Source organism: Oryctolagus cuniculus, chromosome X (assembly GCF_051225735.1).
Source record: "Oryctolagus cuniculus isolate XC-2025 breed Fujian yellow rabbit chromosome X, ASM5122573v1, whole genome shotgun sequence".
Classification (NCBI taxonomy): Eukaryota; Metazoa; Chordata; class Mammalia; order Lagomorpha; family Leporidae; genus Oryctolagus; species Oryctolagus cuniculus.
In genome coordinates this window covers 1,692,010-1,706,224 of record NC_142888.1, presented here as the reverse complement: position 1 = coordinate 1,706,224, position 14,215 = coordinate 1,692,010, and the positions used below count along the sequence as shown (strand labels likewise).

Below are 14,215 nucleotides of genomic sequence, written 5' to 3'. Positions count from 1 at the left end.
TGGGGCCATATATATATAATATATTATGTTATATATTATATATATATATTTAACTGGCTTAGAGAACCTCTGAATTTTTCCACAGGTAACCCACCTTACCCACTCTGAACTTACACTGAAGGAGTATTTAGATACATTTGCAAAAGAGAAGAGGAAGAAATCACAAATTAACATCATCAGTTTCACCTATCTTTCTTGCTCATTGCTATCTTTCAAAATCCTCATTCTGAATTTGGTATTCCTTCCACTTTAGTGTCATCTGAAAATGTGATCGGGGGCCAGCACTGTTGCATAGTAGGCTAATCCTTTGCCTGCAGCGCCGGCATCCCATATGGGTGCCGGTTCTAGTCCCGGCTGCTCCTCTTCGGATCCAGCTCTCAGCTATGGCCTGGGAAAGCAGTAGAAGATGGCCCAAGTGCTTGGGCCCCTGCACCCACATGGAAGACCCAGAAGAAGCTCCTGGCTCCTGGCTTCTGATCGGCACAGCTCCAGCCATTGCAGCCATTTGGGGAGTGAACCAGAGAATGGAAGACCTTTCTCTTTGTCTCTTCCTCTCACTGTCTGCAACTCCACCTCTTAAATAAATAAATAAAATCTTTTAAAAAAATAGAAGAAGAAGAGTTCGGTGCCGTGGCGCAATGGGTTAATCCTCCACCTGCGGAGCCAGCATCCCATATGGGCACTGGTTCTAGTCCCAGTTGCTCCTCTTCCAGTCCAGCTCTCTGCTGTGGCCTGGGAAAGCAGTGCAAGATGGCCCAGGTGCTTGGGCCCCTGCACCTGCATGGGAGACCGGGAAGAAGCACCTGGCTCCTGGCTTTGGATAGGTGCAGCTCCAGCCGTTACAGCCATTTGGGGAGTGAACCAACAGAAGGAAGACCTTTCTCTCTGTCTCTCTCACTGTCTGTAACTCTATCTCTCAAATAAATAAATAAATAAAATCTTAAAAGAAAATGTGATCAGTTTGCCATCTCAAGAGAAGCAGTCTGCTGAACTGACCTGTGCATGTGTGGTAGAAATAACGTCATGATTTTCCATTGAGAAAGGTGGTGGTAAATTCCAAGTGGTGGGGCCAGCGCTGTGGTATAGCAGGTAAAGCCGCCGCCTACAGTGCTGACATCCCATATGGGTGCCGGTTCTAGTCCCGGCTGCTCCTCTTCGGATCCAGCTCTCAGCTATGGCCTGGGAAAGCAGTAGAAGATGGCCCAAGTGCTTGGGCCTCTGCACCCACATGGGAGACCCAGATGAAGCTCCAGGCTCCTGGCTTTGGATCACTCCAGTTCTGGCCATTGCGGCCATTTGGGGGGTGAACAAGCAGATGAAAGATTCTCTCTCTCTCTCTCTCTCTCCCTCCGTCTCTCTCTGTATCTCTTTGAAATTAAAAAAAAAAAAACTTAAAAAAAAGCTTATGCCTAAAGACTGCAAAAACCATGAAGCAATCTATCTGGACAAAAGGAAAACAAGAGAAGATAAATTTGCCCATAATTCCATCCCCCAGCTCCTCCTTGGTAGTTTGAAGATTCTTTTAAGCTCTAAAAATACTGAAACAAAAACTTGTACACAGATGTTTATAGCAGTACTATTTACAATAGTCACAAGGTGGAAACAACCTAAATGTCTATCAACAAAAGGGTAAACAAAATGAGGTCTAGCCATATAATGGAATATAATTTAGCCATAAAAAGGGATAAAGTCCTGATATAACAACATGGAAAAATTTTGAAAACATTTTGCAAGGTGAAAGAAGCTAGACAAAAAAGTCACATATTGTTTGATTCCCCTGATATGAAATGTACAGAACAGGCAAGTCCATAGAGATAGAAAGTAGATAAGTGGTTGCCAGGGGCTGGAGTAGGAGGGAATGGGGAGTGACTGCTAATGGTACAGAGTTCCCTTATGAGGCTATGAGACTGTTCCAGAAGTAGATAGTGGTTATGGCTACACAACATTATGAACGTACTTAATGCCACTGGACTGTACACTTTAGAGTCATAAAAATGGTAAAGTTATGTCAATTTGTATTTGATCATATCAAAAAGAATGATAAAAGAACAGTGACCAGGCAGAATGTGTTGGTGCATGCTGCCCATAGAACACCAAGACCTTGCCAAATGTCTTGAAGAAATTTCTGCACACTACTTGCACCACATTACTTTGATCAACCAGCCCAACATTATTATTAGTGAGGTACACACAAAAGGAAATCTAATGGCTTGATGTTATGACTCCATTTTCCCAGCTCCTACAGCTCACTAACCTCATGTGTGGGGTGCTTGCAAATCATTCTTTCAATATTGTGATCCATTACCTATTAATAACATTCAATATGCCAGACTATTATGCTTGGCATTGTCTTCTTTTTCAGAATTATGACTCTTCCCTCCATTCCTCCATTCTTTAATCTTGGGGTTTCTTTTTTTTCCTGAATTCACCTCTCACCACTTTCCTCTTTGGTCACTCTGGTCCAGCCATATTAGCTGCCTTCTAGGTCCTTACATCCCAAAATATAAGATTTAGCATTCCCAGTGCCCTCTGCCTGGGAAGCTTATCCACCACATTTTACCTAGCTCATTCTCTCACCATCTTCAGATCTTTGCTCAAATATCCCTGCCAGGGAGGCCTCCCACACCAATCTATCAAAAATAGTAATCCCCATAGCCCCTCTCTGGCATCTCTCTCTTGTTATTTATCACATCCTGTCCTAGTTATCGTCTTCTTTTATTTAGTTATTTATTTAGTTATTTGAGAGGTAGAGTTACAGACAGCGAGAGGTAGAGACACCGAGAGAGGTCTTCCATCTGCTGGTTCACTCCCCAAAAGGCTGCAATGGCTGGAGCTGCGCCGATCTGAAGCCAGGAGCCAGGAGCTTCTTCCATGTTTCCCACGTGGGTGCAGGGGCCCAAGCACTTGGGCCATCTTCTACTGCTTTCCCAGGCCATAGCAGAGAGCTGGATAGGAAGAGGAGCAGCCAGGACTAGAACCAGCACCCATATGGGATGCCAGTGCCACAAAGGAAGGATTAACCTACTACACCCTAGCACTGGCCCCCCTAGTTATCTTCTTTTTGTGTGTTTCCCACTCTTACTCCCTTCCTCTTACCTGTTGACATTTCTCATTAGCTGACATATTTATGTGTTTTCTGAATTTTATTTATTTATTTGGGAGGGAGATGACAGAGTGAGACAGGGAGAAAAATATAGCTTCAGACTTAGGATAGGTGAAAGTGAGACAGAGAGCTCCCATATGCTGGTTCCCTCCATGAATGCTCATAACATCTAGGACTGAGCCAGGTCTAAGCTTAGAGCCAGGAAGTCAACTAGGTCCCCCAGGTGAGAGGTAGATAGCCAATTACTTGAGCCATTATCACTGCTTCACAGGGTCTGCATTAGCAGGAAGCTGGAGACATGAATCAGAGCTGGACTCACACCGACACTCCAATGTGGACCACAAGTGTCTTAACCACTAGAATAAACACCTACCCCATGTGTTTATTTTTGAATTATCTAGCTCCCCTAGCACGTGGGGTTGCTCAATAATTATTTATTTAATCAAGCAAAGATGGGATTCAACTAGCCCCCTACCCATTCAGTCAGTCAACCAAGAGTTATTGAGCAATCTTTATATTCCAGGCACTGTATAAGGTGTTTGAGATACAGAAAAATAAAAGACATGGGCCTTTCTTGCAAAGAGCCTCTGGCCTAGTGGGAGTGGATATTCCATTTTTCAGATGAGGGGCCAGAATGTGGGGAATATCAGGGAGGCCTCTCTGAATTGCTGCAAAGGGCTGAGACTTTCCTGAAGGCTGATGAAGTTTCCACAGGGGCTCAAAGTCACTTAGGTGTGAGAGAAGATGGCCTGATTAGGGAACTTCACTATTCTGAAGCTGGAGCTCCACGCACAGGAGAGAAGGGTGGTGCTTATCACCTGGTTATTTGTTTATCTATTTATCTGTTCTCCACTGTCTTTCCCCTACCCTCTTGGGGACATCACCTTCTGAGCAAGACTCTTGGCGTTTTGACACCTCTAAGTTATGGAGCACATGGTGGATGACACAGAAATAGGGAACACAAGGCAGGGAGTCCAGCAGCCACACTGTACAAAGAAGGCTGCCAAGTTAGATTAAAATCAATCAAGAATATAGAATACAGGTCTTAGGTTCAATAGACAGAACTACTGGCCAGGGACTGGTTGCTCTACAAAAGCTTCCCTGTTTCAGTGTTTCAGTGTAGGCTAGAGCAGGGCAATGTTCAGGGAAAGGCTAGTTAACCAACCCAGCATGTAACTGAGTCTGTTCTTTTCTCTGTTCTACTAATGATTCATTAAGCAGAGTGTACCACTCACTGCGATCCAGACTCATAGCTTCAAATCACACAGAGCAGGCCAATTTCTGCAAAGTATGGGAAAGAAACAGCCAGTACTCTCCACTTGGTGAGGACAGGCTACAGGGACAGGGACTCTGCAATTGCTTTCTTCTGGGCGAGGTACTTTGAGAAAACTATAGCTTCAGACTTAGGATAGGTGAGAGGAGAAGTCTAGGCTACTGATTAACACATATTTTGGATCTTGCTTATCATCATGCCAATTTTTTTAACAAACCTATAAATAATTATGAAGTTAGAACATTTTGGCTGAAGCTAAATTGTTAAGTTATAGGAAGAAATGGACACATGACAATAAATATTTTAAATAGAATATTTAGAAGTTAAATTTGATCTGTTACATTAATGAGGGCTGAGAATTATTGGAAAGTTACTGTGCGGTGAATTAATAATAATGTTCACATTGCATTGTAACCTCACTATATATAAGTGGTCTTCAAAGGTTCATGGGAAATAGAATTAAGAGATAAGTTTATCTGAGTACAAAATAATTTTGAAGTCTATGCATAGTTTTTCAAAATACACATTTCACACAAATTTTTTGAAGACTCCCTTGTATACATGGATTTCAAATTTTTTTGCATCAAAATAAGCTTATCTTTAATTCCATTTTCCATAAACTCTTTGAACTACCCTCATACTAAGCATTATGGTCAGTACTTAGCATAATTTATTTCGTCTTCAAAATAACTTTCTGAAATATATATATATAAATAACCTCATCTAACAGATGAGAAAACTGAGGTTCTGAGGGATTAAGCAAGCTGACTAAAGAATATGGGAAAAACCAAGATTTAAAGCCTGGGTCTGCCTGACTTGGAGGATACATTATTTTGAATGGTGCCCCAAAAAGCTCATTAGGACTTTTGTGGCAAATACTAAGTATATTCCAAAACAAAGTCCCATTGGAGAAAAAATAAATGAGAATTAGAAAATTATTTTTACTTACTGTGAATTTGCAATGATTGGAGCCTTTACCAACTGTGAAAAGGCATGATTCTCCACTCTTAGGATATCCACAAGCACGAGGCATAACTTATATTTAAGAGGAAGAAAACCATCTCAATTCAAGGTTAATTCATGAATACAAATGAAGCATAAAATAAGAAAGCATCTTCATAAGAAACCCAGAGAAGCCTCCAATCCAGAAAAGAGTCCCTTCATCGAGTACTTGTGTATTCGGTATTGGGGGCAATCCATAGGACATTCTAGACCTTGGCTTTCTAGCTAGTCCATTGAACTTCACTATTAATGGACTTCCAACATATAACTCACGAAACACTTCATTTCTGTTTAGAGTGGAGACACATACAAATGTGCATGTGTGCACACACACAGATCCCAAAACAACAGCAGATTTGAAGTGGGCTTTTCAGAATCCTCAAGTTGAAAGGACCCTTAAGGTTCTGGCTGTCCAGTCCTTCCTCTCTAATAAAAGGAAGCTCATCTACTTCTATTCCAGACTCCTAATTATTATATAAGACTTGTTTATATCTTATCTTAAAGCTACCATCCTATAACTTTTATCCATTGATCATTATTTTCTTCTTAGAGCAAAACAGAATTCTATCTTCTATCCCATCTCTTCAAATGCTGTAAAATGCCATCCTTTTGCCCCTAAATATTTTATTTCCTGAGCTATCTATCCTCACTCATCTTGGCTGTTGCTCATGCATCATGATTTATAGCACTGTATTATATGACTCCTATGAAGGAGTTGAAGATGGTCTGTGTACTCATAAAATATGTTTCCCAGAATTGAACATAATAAATCAAAGAATGGTAAGATTGATTATCAAAGCATAGAACAGTCAGAATACTATATTCCTATTTAAACATCTCAAGAATCCATTTTTTTTCCTTTGTTTTGCAGTCTCATCATGTGCTTGGTTCTTACTGAATTCAGGCCACTAAAATCCTCAAGACCTTTTATTTCTACAGGCTTCTATTTAGCAAGTTCTCTCTACATCCTTAACTTTGGTTCCAAAGATAGAACACTAAGACTTATCCTATTGAAATTCAACTTTAATAAGCACAGCCATTTATTCATTTATTTATGCATTTATTCTGCCTTAGGGGTACTCAATGGTTGATATGTCATCCCTAGGTCAATGCCAGTTTGGATCCTGCCTTGTCATATGATTTATCCACACTCCCTTCCAGCTTCTCATTTTCCATATGTTGATAACTAGTCCCACTCAGCCCATACCTAGGTTACTTAAAGAAATGTTGAAAAATACTATGCTAGGAAAATAGCCATTCCATACTAACCTATGACAAAATTTACCAGGTTTAACATAAATCCATTAATTAGCATTCTTAGGATAAATTGATTATGCTGCTAAATTATCTTATCATCCACCTAGCTTCTCCACCTTTTCCACAAGGATGCCATGAAAGACTTTGAAAAATACCTTTCAGAAATACAGAAACTCTATGCCCATGGGATTCCTTTGATCTTCTAGTCTAACAAACTTGTAGGAAAAAGAAACCAAGACCTGTTTGTCATGCAACCTTAGAAACTCATGTTGGTATCTTTAAGGATCACCTCATCTCTCTTTGAAAGTTCACACAACATCCATTTGATATTCTTAATAGAGAATTAACATTAAAGCCCAGTTAACATTTGCATTATGTACCTTTTCTCTATTTTTAAAAAACCAAGACGTCTCCATTTCCTACTAATTGCAGATGATATTTTATGGATCTCTTTTGAAAATTATTTTCCTATGCTCATTACAATTTGTCCAAACCTAAGGACTCACATTCTTTTAGTTGGCATCTTTGGAATGGGAGTGATGTGGTAAGGACAAAGAATGGGAATACCATTTTTAAAAGAAGTAGGCCGGCGCCGTGGCTCAATAGGCTAATCCTCCACCTTGCGGCGCCGGCACACCGGGTTCTAGTCCCGGTCGGGGCGCCGGATTCTGTCCCGGTTGCCCCTCTTCCAGGCCAGCTCTCTGCTGTGGCCCGGGAGTGCAGTGGAGGATGGCCCAGGTGCTTGGGCCCTGCACCCCATGGGAGACCAGGAAAAGCACCTGGATCCTGGCCCCTGCCATCGGATCAGCGCTGTGCGCCGGCTGCAGCGGCGGCCATTGGAGGGTGAACCAACGGCAAAGGAAGACCTTTCTCTCTCTGTCTCTCTCTCTGTCCACTCTGCCTGTCCAAAAAAAAAAAAAAAAAAATTAAAAAAAAAAAAAAAGAAGTGAAGGACACTGGGCAAACCAGATTGCATCACAACAGTGAGCCTTCAAATCCAAATACCCTTTAGCAAGACTGGATCATATCTAGTCTCTCTTGCCTTACCATGACAGGTCTGTGCTGTTTGGGGGTTTAAGTCTCTGATTGCTAGCTTCCTCCCATCCTGGTTTTTATGTCCTTTATAACGTGAGTTGCTCAGGGAGCTTCAATTCTACTCGACAGCAAATTTGGTCTCTTAAATGACTTTCTCCACGCTATGGACTTAAAGTTTGTGTCCCCTCAAAATTCATATTTTGAAACCTTTATCTCCAATGTGATGATATTTGGAGATGGGCTCTTTGGTATGTAATTGGGATTTGATGGTGGAGCCTTTGTGATGGGATTAATAACCTTCGAAAAAGAGACTTGAGATCTTGCTTTGCCCAGTTCTATCCTTTTACCTTGTGAAGATACAACAAGAAGATGGCCGTCTGCAGACAAGGAAGTAAGCCCTCAACAGACACTGGCTATGCCGGCTCCTTGGCTTTGAACTTCCCAGCCTCCAAAACTGTAAGAAATAAATATTTCTTGTTTAAGCCACCCAATCAGTTGTATTCTATTATAGCTACCCAAACTAAGATACTCACTATTATTAATAAGAGGCTTTAGCCCCTTCATACAGACAACAGTTCCTGTACTTGTTTGTGCTTAACATTTCCTGGAGGTAAATGTTTTCATTCCAATTTATTGCTTCTAGTAGTCCTCATCCCATTTCTATGATTTCCAGCATGTTGAAAATTAGCCAGAGATGAGAAAAGATGAAGCTATCAAGGTCTTCCAAGGTCAATAGGCTAGGAAATAAATTATTCCATTATCAAGATAAAAACCAAATCCTTGCATTAACCTTCCTAATTGCTTTCTTACCTTGTTTTTATAGTTTCTAAGTGAACAGGAACAAAGCCACTTGCTGCTGTTCTCATTAACACTAATGATCAATAAATAGAAAAATTTTTTTTTGCTGATTCTTATATTTGGTTCAACATTATTATGCCTAATTTAGAGCTTATTAGGGCATTGCCAGTTTTGCTCATTATCTCCTCTATAAGATGAATGTGTTTCTTAGGCAAATAGTTCAGATGAAGCAACAGTGACTGACTGTTTTTGTAACCAAGCAAGGCTTTCAGTTATATTTACTGCTGGGGATGGGGAAGGAAGAAGCAAGCATGAGCATTTAATATTGACTGATTTTAGGAACTCCCAAGAGAAAGGAGTACTTGTACAATTTCAGCATTGAATATTAATGACTATAACAGACTTGGTGTCCAAGGGAAGTGTTTGGCCTTGAATCTTCCCCTAAGCTCCTTTGAGCTTCTTTCCACCTATCAAAGTCATGCTCTGAAATGAAATACTGATACCTGCCACAAAATGGATAAACCCAGAACACATAGGATGTGAAAGAAGTCAGTCACAAAAGTTCACATATTGTTTGATTCCATTTATATGAAATGGCCTTAACAGGCAAAGCCATAGACAGGAAGCAGATTAATGGCTACAAAGGATGGAGGTAGCAGTAGGAAGACTTTGGGGTAATGGTCAAAGGGCATGGAGTCTCTTTTTGGAGTGTTGAAAATGTTCTGACATTGATTGTGCTATTGATGCACAACTCTGAATACACTAAAATTCATTACATTATACACTATAAGTGAGAGTACAGAGTGGTGTGTTGTGATTATATCTCACTAAAGCTGCTTTTTTAAAGATTTATTTATTTATTTGAGAGGCAGAGTTACAGAGAGAGATCTTTCATCTGCTGGTTCACTCCCCAAATGGCTGCAATAGCCAGGGCTGGGCCAGGCCGAAGCCAGGAGCAAGAAGCTTCTTCCAGGTCTCCCACATGGGTCTAAGGGTCCAAGCATTTGGGCCATCTTCTGCTGCTTTCCCAGGCACATTAACAGGAAGCTGGATTGGAAGTAAAGCATCTGGGACTCTAAGTGCCCATATGGGTTGCCAGCACCACAGGTGGATGTTTAACCCACTGTGCCACAGCACTGGCCCCTAAATCTTCTTTAAAAAAAAAAACACACACACACACTATCCTCTTCCTGTTGTCATCATATACCACTTCCCCTCTTTCTTTGGAGTCTTCTTGTTTAAATATTTATTTATTTGAAAGGCAAAGTTACAGAAAGGCAGAGGCTAGAGAGAGAGAGAGAGAGAGAGAGTCTTCCATCTGCCAGTTTACTCCCCAGATGGCTGCAATGGCCGGAGCTGAGCTGATCTGAAGCCAGGAGCCAGGGGCTTCTTCCAGGTCTCCCAAGCAGGTGCAGGGGCCCAAGAATATGGGCCATCTTCCACTGCTTTCCCAGGCCATAGCAGAGAGCTGGATCTGAAGTGGAGCAGCTGGGTCTTGAACCGGCGCCCATATGGGATGCTGGCACTGCAGGCGGCAGCTTTACCCGCTACACCACAGCGCTGGCCCCTGGAGTCTTTAGAAACTGGATCACTGCCACCTTTTCTATCATATCTAAGCATATGAGGTCCATATGGTTGACTTAATGCCCCACTGGGTCTCTTCCTTGGCCTTCTGTTCTCAAGTGACCTTCACTTCTTTTCCATTCAGTCACTGATTTCACCTGTGTGTGTTGCACACCTTACCTGACTCCTCCACCCTCCCTAGCTCTGAAGCAATGAATTTCCCTCTCTCAGAACAGAACTTCTGAAACTTCCAGATGTTGCAGTAAGTTGCTCTAATTATAACCTGAGTTAGAAGGCACAAGCTGTTCATTTCCTTCACCCCATTACCACCTCCCTTCCCTGAAACTCTCCGATTGCATTTGTTTTTAATTTTTATTTTTTTATTTATTTTTTGACAGGCAGAGTTAGACAGTGAGTGAGAGAGAGAGAGACAGAGAGAAAGGTCTTCCTTTTTCCGTTGGTTCACCCCCCAAGTGGCCGCTACGGCCAGCGCGTTGTGGCCAGCGCACCGTGCTGATCTGAAGCCAGGAGCCAGGTGCTTCTCCTGGTCTCCCATGGAGTGCAGGGCCCAAGCACTTGGGCCATCCTCCACTGCACTCCCGGGCCACAGCAGAGAACTTTCCTGGAAGAGGGTCAACCGGGACAGAATCCGGCGCCCCAACCAGGACTAGAACCCTGAGTGCCGGTGCCACAGGCAGAGGATTAGCCTAGTGAGCTGCGGCGCCGGCTCTCCGATTTCATTTTCACTGGTGTCCTTGTCTGGCTTCAATTCTATACTTCATCACTTCAGTCTTGCATCCTTCCATGTCAAATCTCAACCCTCCCATCAATGCAAACAATTGTATAGTGACCCAATCACAGATACCATCACATAGGTACTCTCCTTCCATACTGGTCCAGAAGCATCTCTTGAATTCCAAGATTTCTAGCAGAAACCTGGTCAACACTTCTTAATCCATCTGTACCTCTACCTCTCTCTTCACACTCAGCAGATAATTATTTTTTGAAAAAAAAAAATTGAAAGGCAGAGACACAGAAAGAGACAGAGACAACGAGATCTCCCATCTGCTGGTTCACTCCCCAAATGCTCACAACAACCAGAGCTGAGAACTCATTCTAGGAGTCCCTTGTAGGTGGCAGGGACCCAGATACCTGAGCCATCACCTGATGCCTCCCAGGGTGCACATTAGCAGGAATCTGGGTCAGAAGTGGAGTAGCCAGGACTTGAACCCAGGCACTCTAATATGGGAATATGGGCATCCCAAGTGATGTCTTAACTGCTGCCCCAACCCCCCCCCCCCAGCAGATACTTTTACATGCTCCTTTATGTTAAATAGGAAGAAGCAAAGAAGTTCTTTTTCTACCAAACTGTATGTTCACTTACATCTTTTTTTTCTGCCCTACCATTTACTCTTCTGAACAAAATGGAAGAGGTCCCCTACTCATATTTAACCTTTCTTTACCTGTGTTTTAGCTTCCATCACCTCTTCACCACTCTGTATCCTCATAGTGTATGAGTACTGACTGCTTTCCTCCACGCCATCACCTTCTCCCCGTCCCCTAACTCCTTCTCATTAGCATGTCTCTCCCTCCTTAGGCACCAACAGCATCTCTAACTTTATGCCACACCACTCCCCTCACCAGCCACCTGGTTTTTTTCCCTCCTCTTCAAATCTAAACATCCTAAAAGAGCTGTCAAAACCTGTCCCTTTGCTCTTCCCTCCACATTCTGCAGTGGCTATTTCTACACATCATTCAATTTTTTTAATCGAGTGAGCCTTTTCTGTTCCTACCTGAATCCTCTGCAATAATTGGAACAATTGGGGGTTGGCATTATGGTGAAGCAGATTAAGCTGCCACTTGCAACACCAGCAACCCATCCCAGAGTGCTGATTTCAGTCCTACCTACTCTGCTTCCTAAACAGCTTCCTGCTAATACACCTAGGAGGCAGCAGATGATGGCGCAAATACTTGGGCCCCTGCTACCCATGTGGAAGACCCAGGTGAAGCTCCTGATTCCTGGCTTTAGCCTGATCCAAACTTGGCTGTTGCAGCCATTTGAGGAGTGAATCGCCAAGGGAAAGAGTCTCAATCTCTCTCTCTCTCTCTCTCTCTCTCTCTCTCTCTCCCTCCCTCCCTCCCTCCCTCCCTCCCCCTCCCCATTCCCCTCTCCTCTCTCTCTCTGTCACTCTGCTTTTCAAATAAATAAATCTTTAAAAAAATAATTGGTATACTTGACAGCTTTCTCCTTCTTATCAGGATCTCTTTCCTTCCTGCCTTCATGAGTCTGCATACTTCTGGATCTCCTCCTGTGTCTTATTTTAAGGTTCCTCTGCTGCCTGTCCCCCTAAAAGGTAGCATTCCTGAGTTGTGTCCTGGGTGTTTGTATACGTGACTTATTAACATGGAACAAATTAACACAAACTTAGCAGTTTGAAACAAAATCCACTGATTATCTTTCAGTTTCTGTGGGTCAAGAGTCCAGGCCCAAGATAGCTGGGTCCTCTGTCAGGTCTCTCAAAGCAGAAATCAAGGTGTCAGTCAGCTGGGTGTGTGGGGTCGGGGGTGTTGTTCTTATTTGGATCTCAGGGTCCTCTTCCAAGTTCATTTAGATTGATGACAAATTTCACTTTTTTGTGGTTGTAGGACTGAGATACCTCGGTTTTGTTGTTGTTAATTATTGACTGGATTCATTCTCATGTTCTAGAGACTACTCCTTCTAGTTGAAGCCCTCTTACACTTGAAATTTCTCTAATGTCTTCTTCTGCCAGCTAGAGAAAACTCTCTTCTTTTAAAGTGCCCAATATGATTAGGCTGGGCCCACTTGGATAGTCCATCTGAAGGGCAACTGATTAGTAACCTTAATTATATCTGCAAATTTCCTGTAGTCAGCTGATCTAACATAATCATGAGAATGACACCAGGTTGAGAATATCATGAAAAGCATCTTAAAATCCTAATTTTCATAGTACTTTGAAAAATATTATTTATGCATTATCCAAAGTGATCTCACCTTCTGACTCAGCTTTACTAACCAGCTTCATGCCGACAACTCATAAATTTCTAGCTCCAGCTCCAACCTCATGAGCTTTTAGACCTGTATCAATAGCTCCCTCTACCCACTTGGGGACCCCACAGATAACCTGATTTTGGAGGTTGAAAAATGACTTCATCATTTCACCACCAGTCTGTCTTCTCTCTAGGTTCCTTTCTAGGGGAATCATCCCCAGTGTCATCTATGACTTTATGCTCATTCACCCTGCCATCACATCAGAGCAACCTAAACCAATCTATCCTATCACATAAAATCTCTCCACCCTACCTCCTCTTTATTCCCTGTCCAAAGTACCTTTACCTCTAATTGAATTATTTAATAGCCTCCCAATTGGTCTCTCAGTTACCAGTCTTGACCTCTGCAGTGGACACTGTGGATCTGCTTGTTCAATATCCATTCCAAACTTCTTATAATGCTTTTTCAGATAACTAAAAATTATATTCCTCAGCTAGGCTTCTGGTTGTGATGTAGATTCCAACAACCAGGTGAACCCATGCGAGATTTGGAAGGTGAAAATGATATGTTGGTAATAAGGGGCCTTGCTCCTACTATTTCTACCGGTAAGCATGGTTATAGAGGCAGTTGGCTTCCGTACACGTTGTATGGGAGTCCAGTGTCCAGTCCCAAGCCACATACATGAAAATAAAAAGACTCAAGGTATCCATTTCCTGGCAGAAGCTTTCTGATTTCCAGATCACAACAGAGAAGGGATAGTCCTGAAGCCAGCAGGTTTATGGAAATAGCATCTTTATATTCAAGCTCACTGATCACAAAAGAGGCAGTAACTCTCTAACAACCAAGTTATGCAGTATTATTCTGGAAGGTTTTCCTGGAAATTCAGTCTAGATTTTGCCCCTCCAACAATTTCAATCATTTGTACCAGTTAGAGCAATTGATTTTATCTGCAACTAAATTCTGACTACAATATATCCTATAATTAATCCCATTTTATCCAGAGAGATCTTTTTGAAGCACCAAAATTTAAATTCAATAACAGCACTGTTTTTGCTTAAAATCTTTCAATGCACCCTTTCCCCCAGTATCCTTATTAAACTCCAAAGGTTTTAATCTTGTTTGAAACCTCTTGCCTGATCTAGTGCTCCCATCCTCTGCAGAGGCATGTTTACCC

The 14,215-nt window shown here is 42.2% G+C and overlaps 1 long non-coding RNA gene across 2 annotated transcripts in view; it reads right to left on the bottom strand.

The window, feature by feature from the left end:
* LOC138847720 (uncharacterized) overlaps positions 1-14,215 on the bottom strand; it is a 233,576-nt gene that overhangs the window by 210,197 nt on the left and 9,164 nt on the right. The window contains exon 2 of one of the 2 annotated variants that reach the window (XR_011385664.2): positions 8,018-8,124. The exons of the other annotated variant lie outside the window; for it this stretch is intronic. This is a non-coding gene — a long non-coding RNA (uncharacterized LOC138847720). The remainder of the gene's footprint in view (positions 1-8,017; positions 8,125-14,215) is intronic. 2 annotated transcript variants of the gene reach the window in all.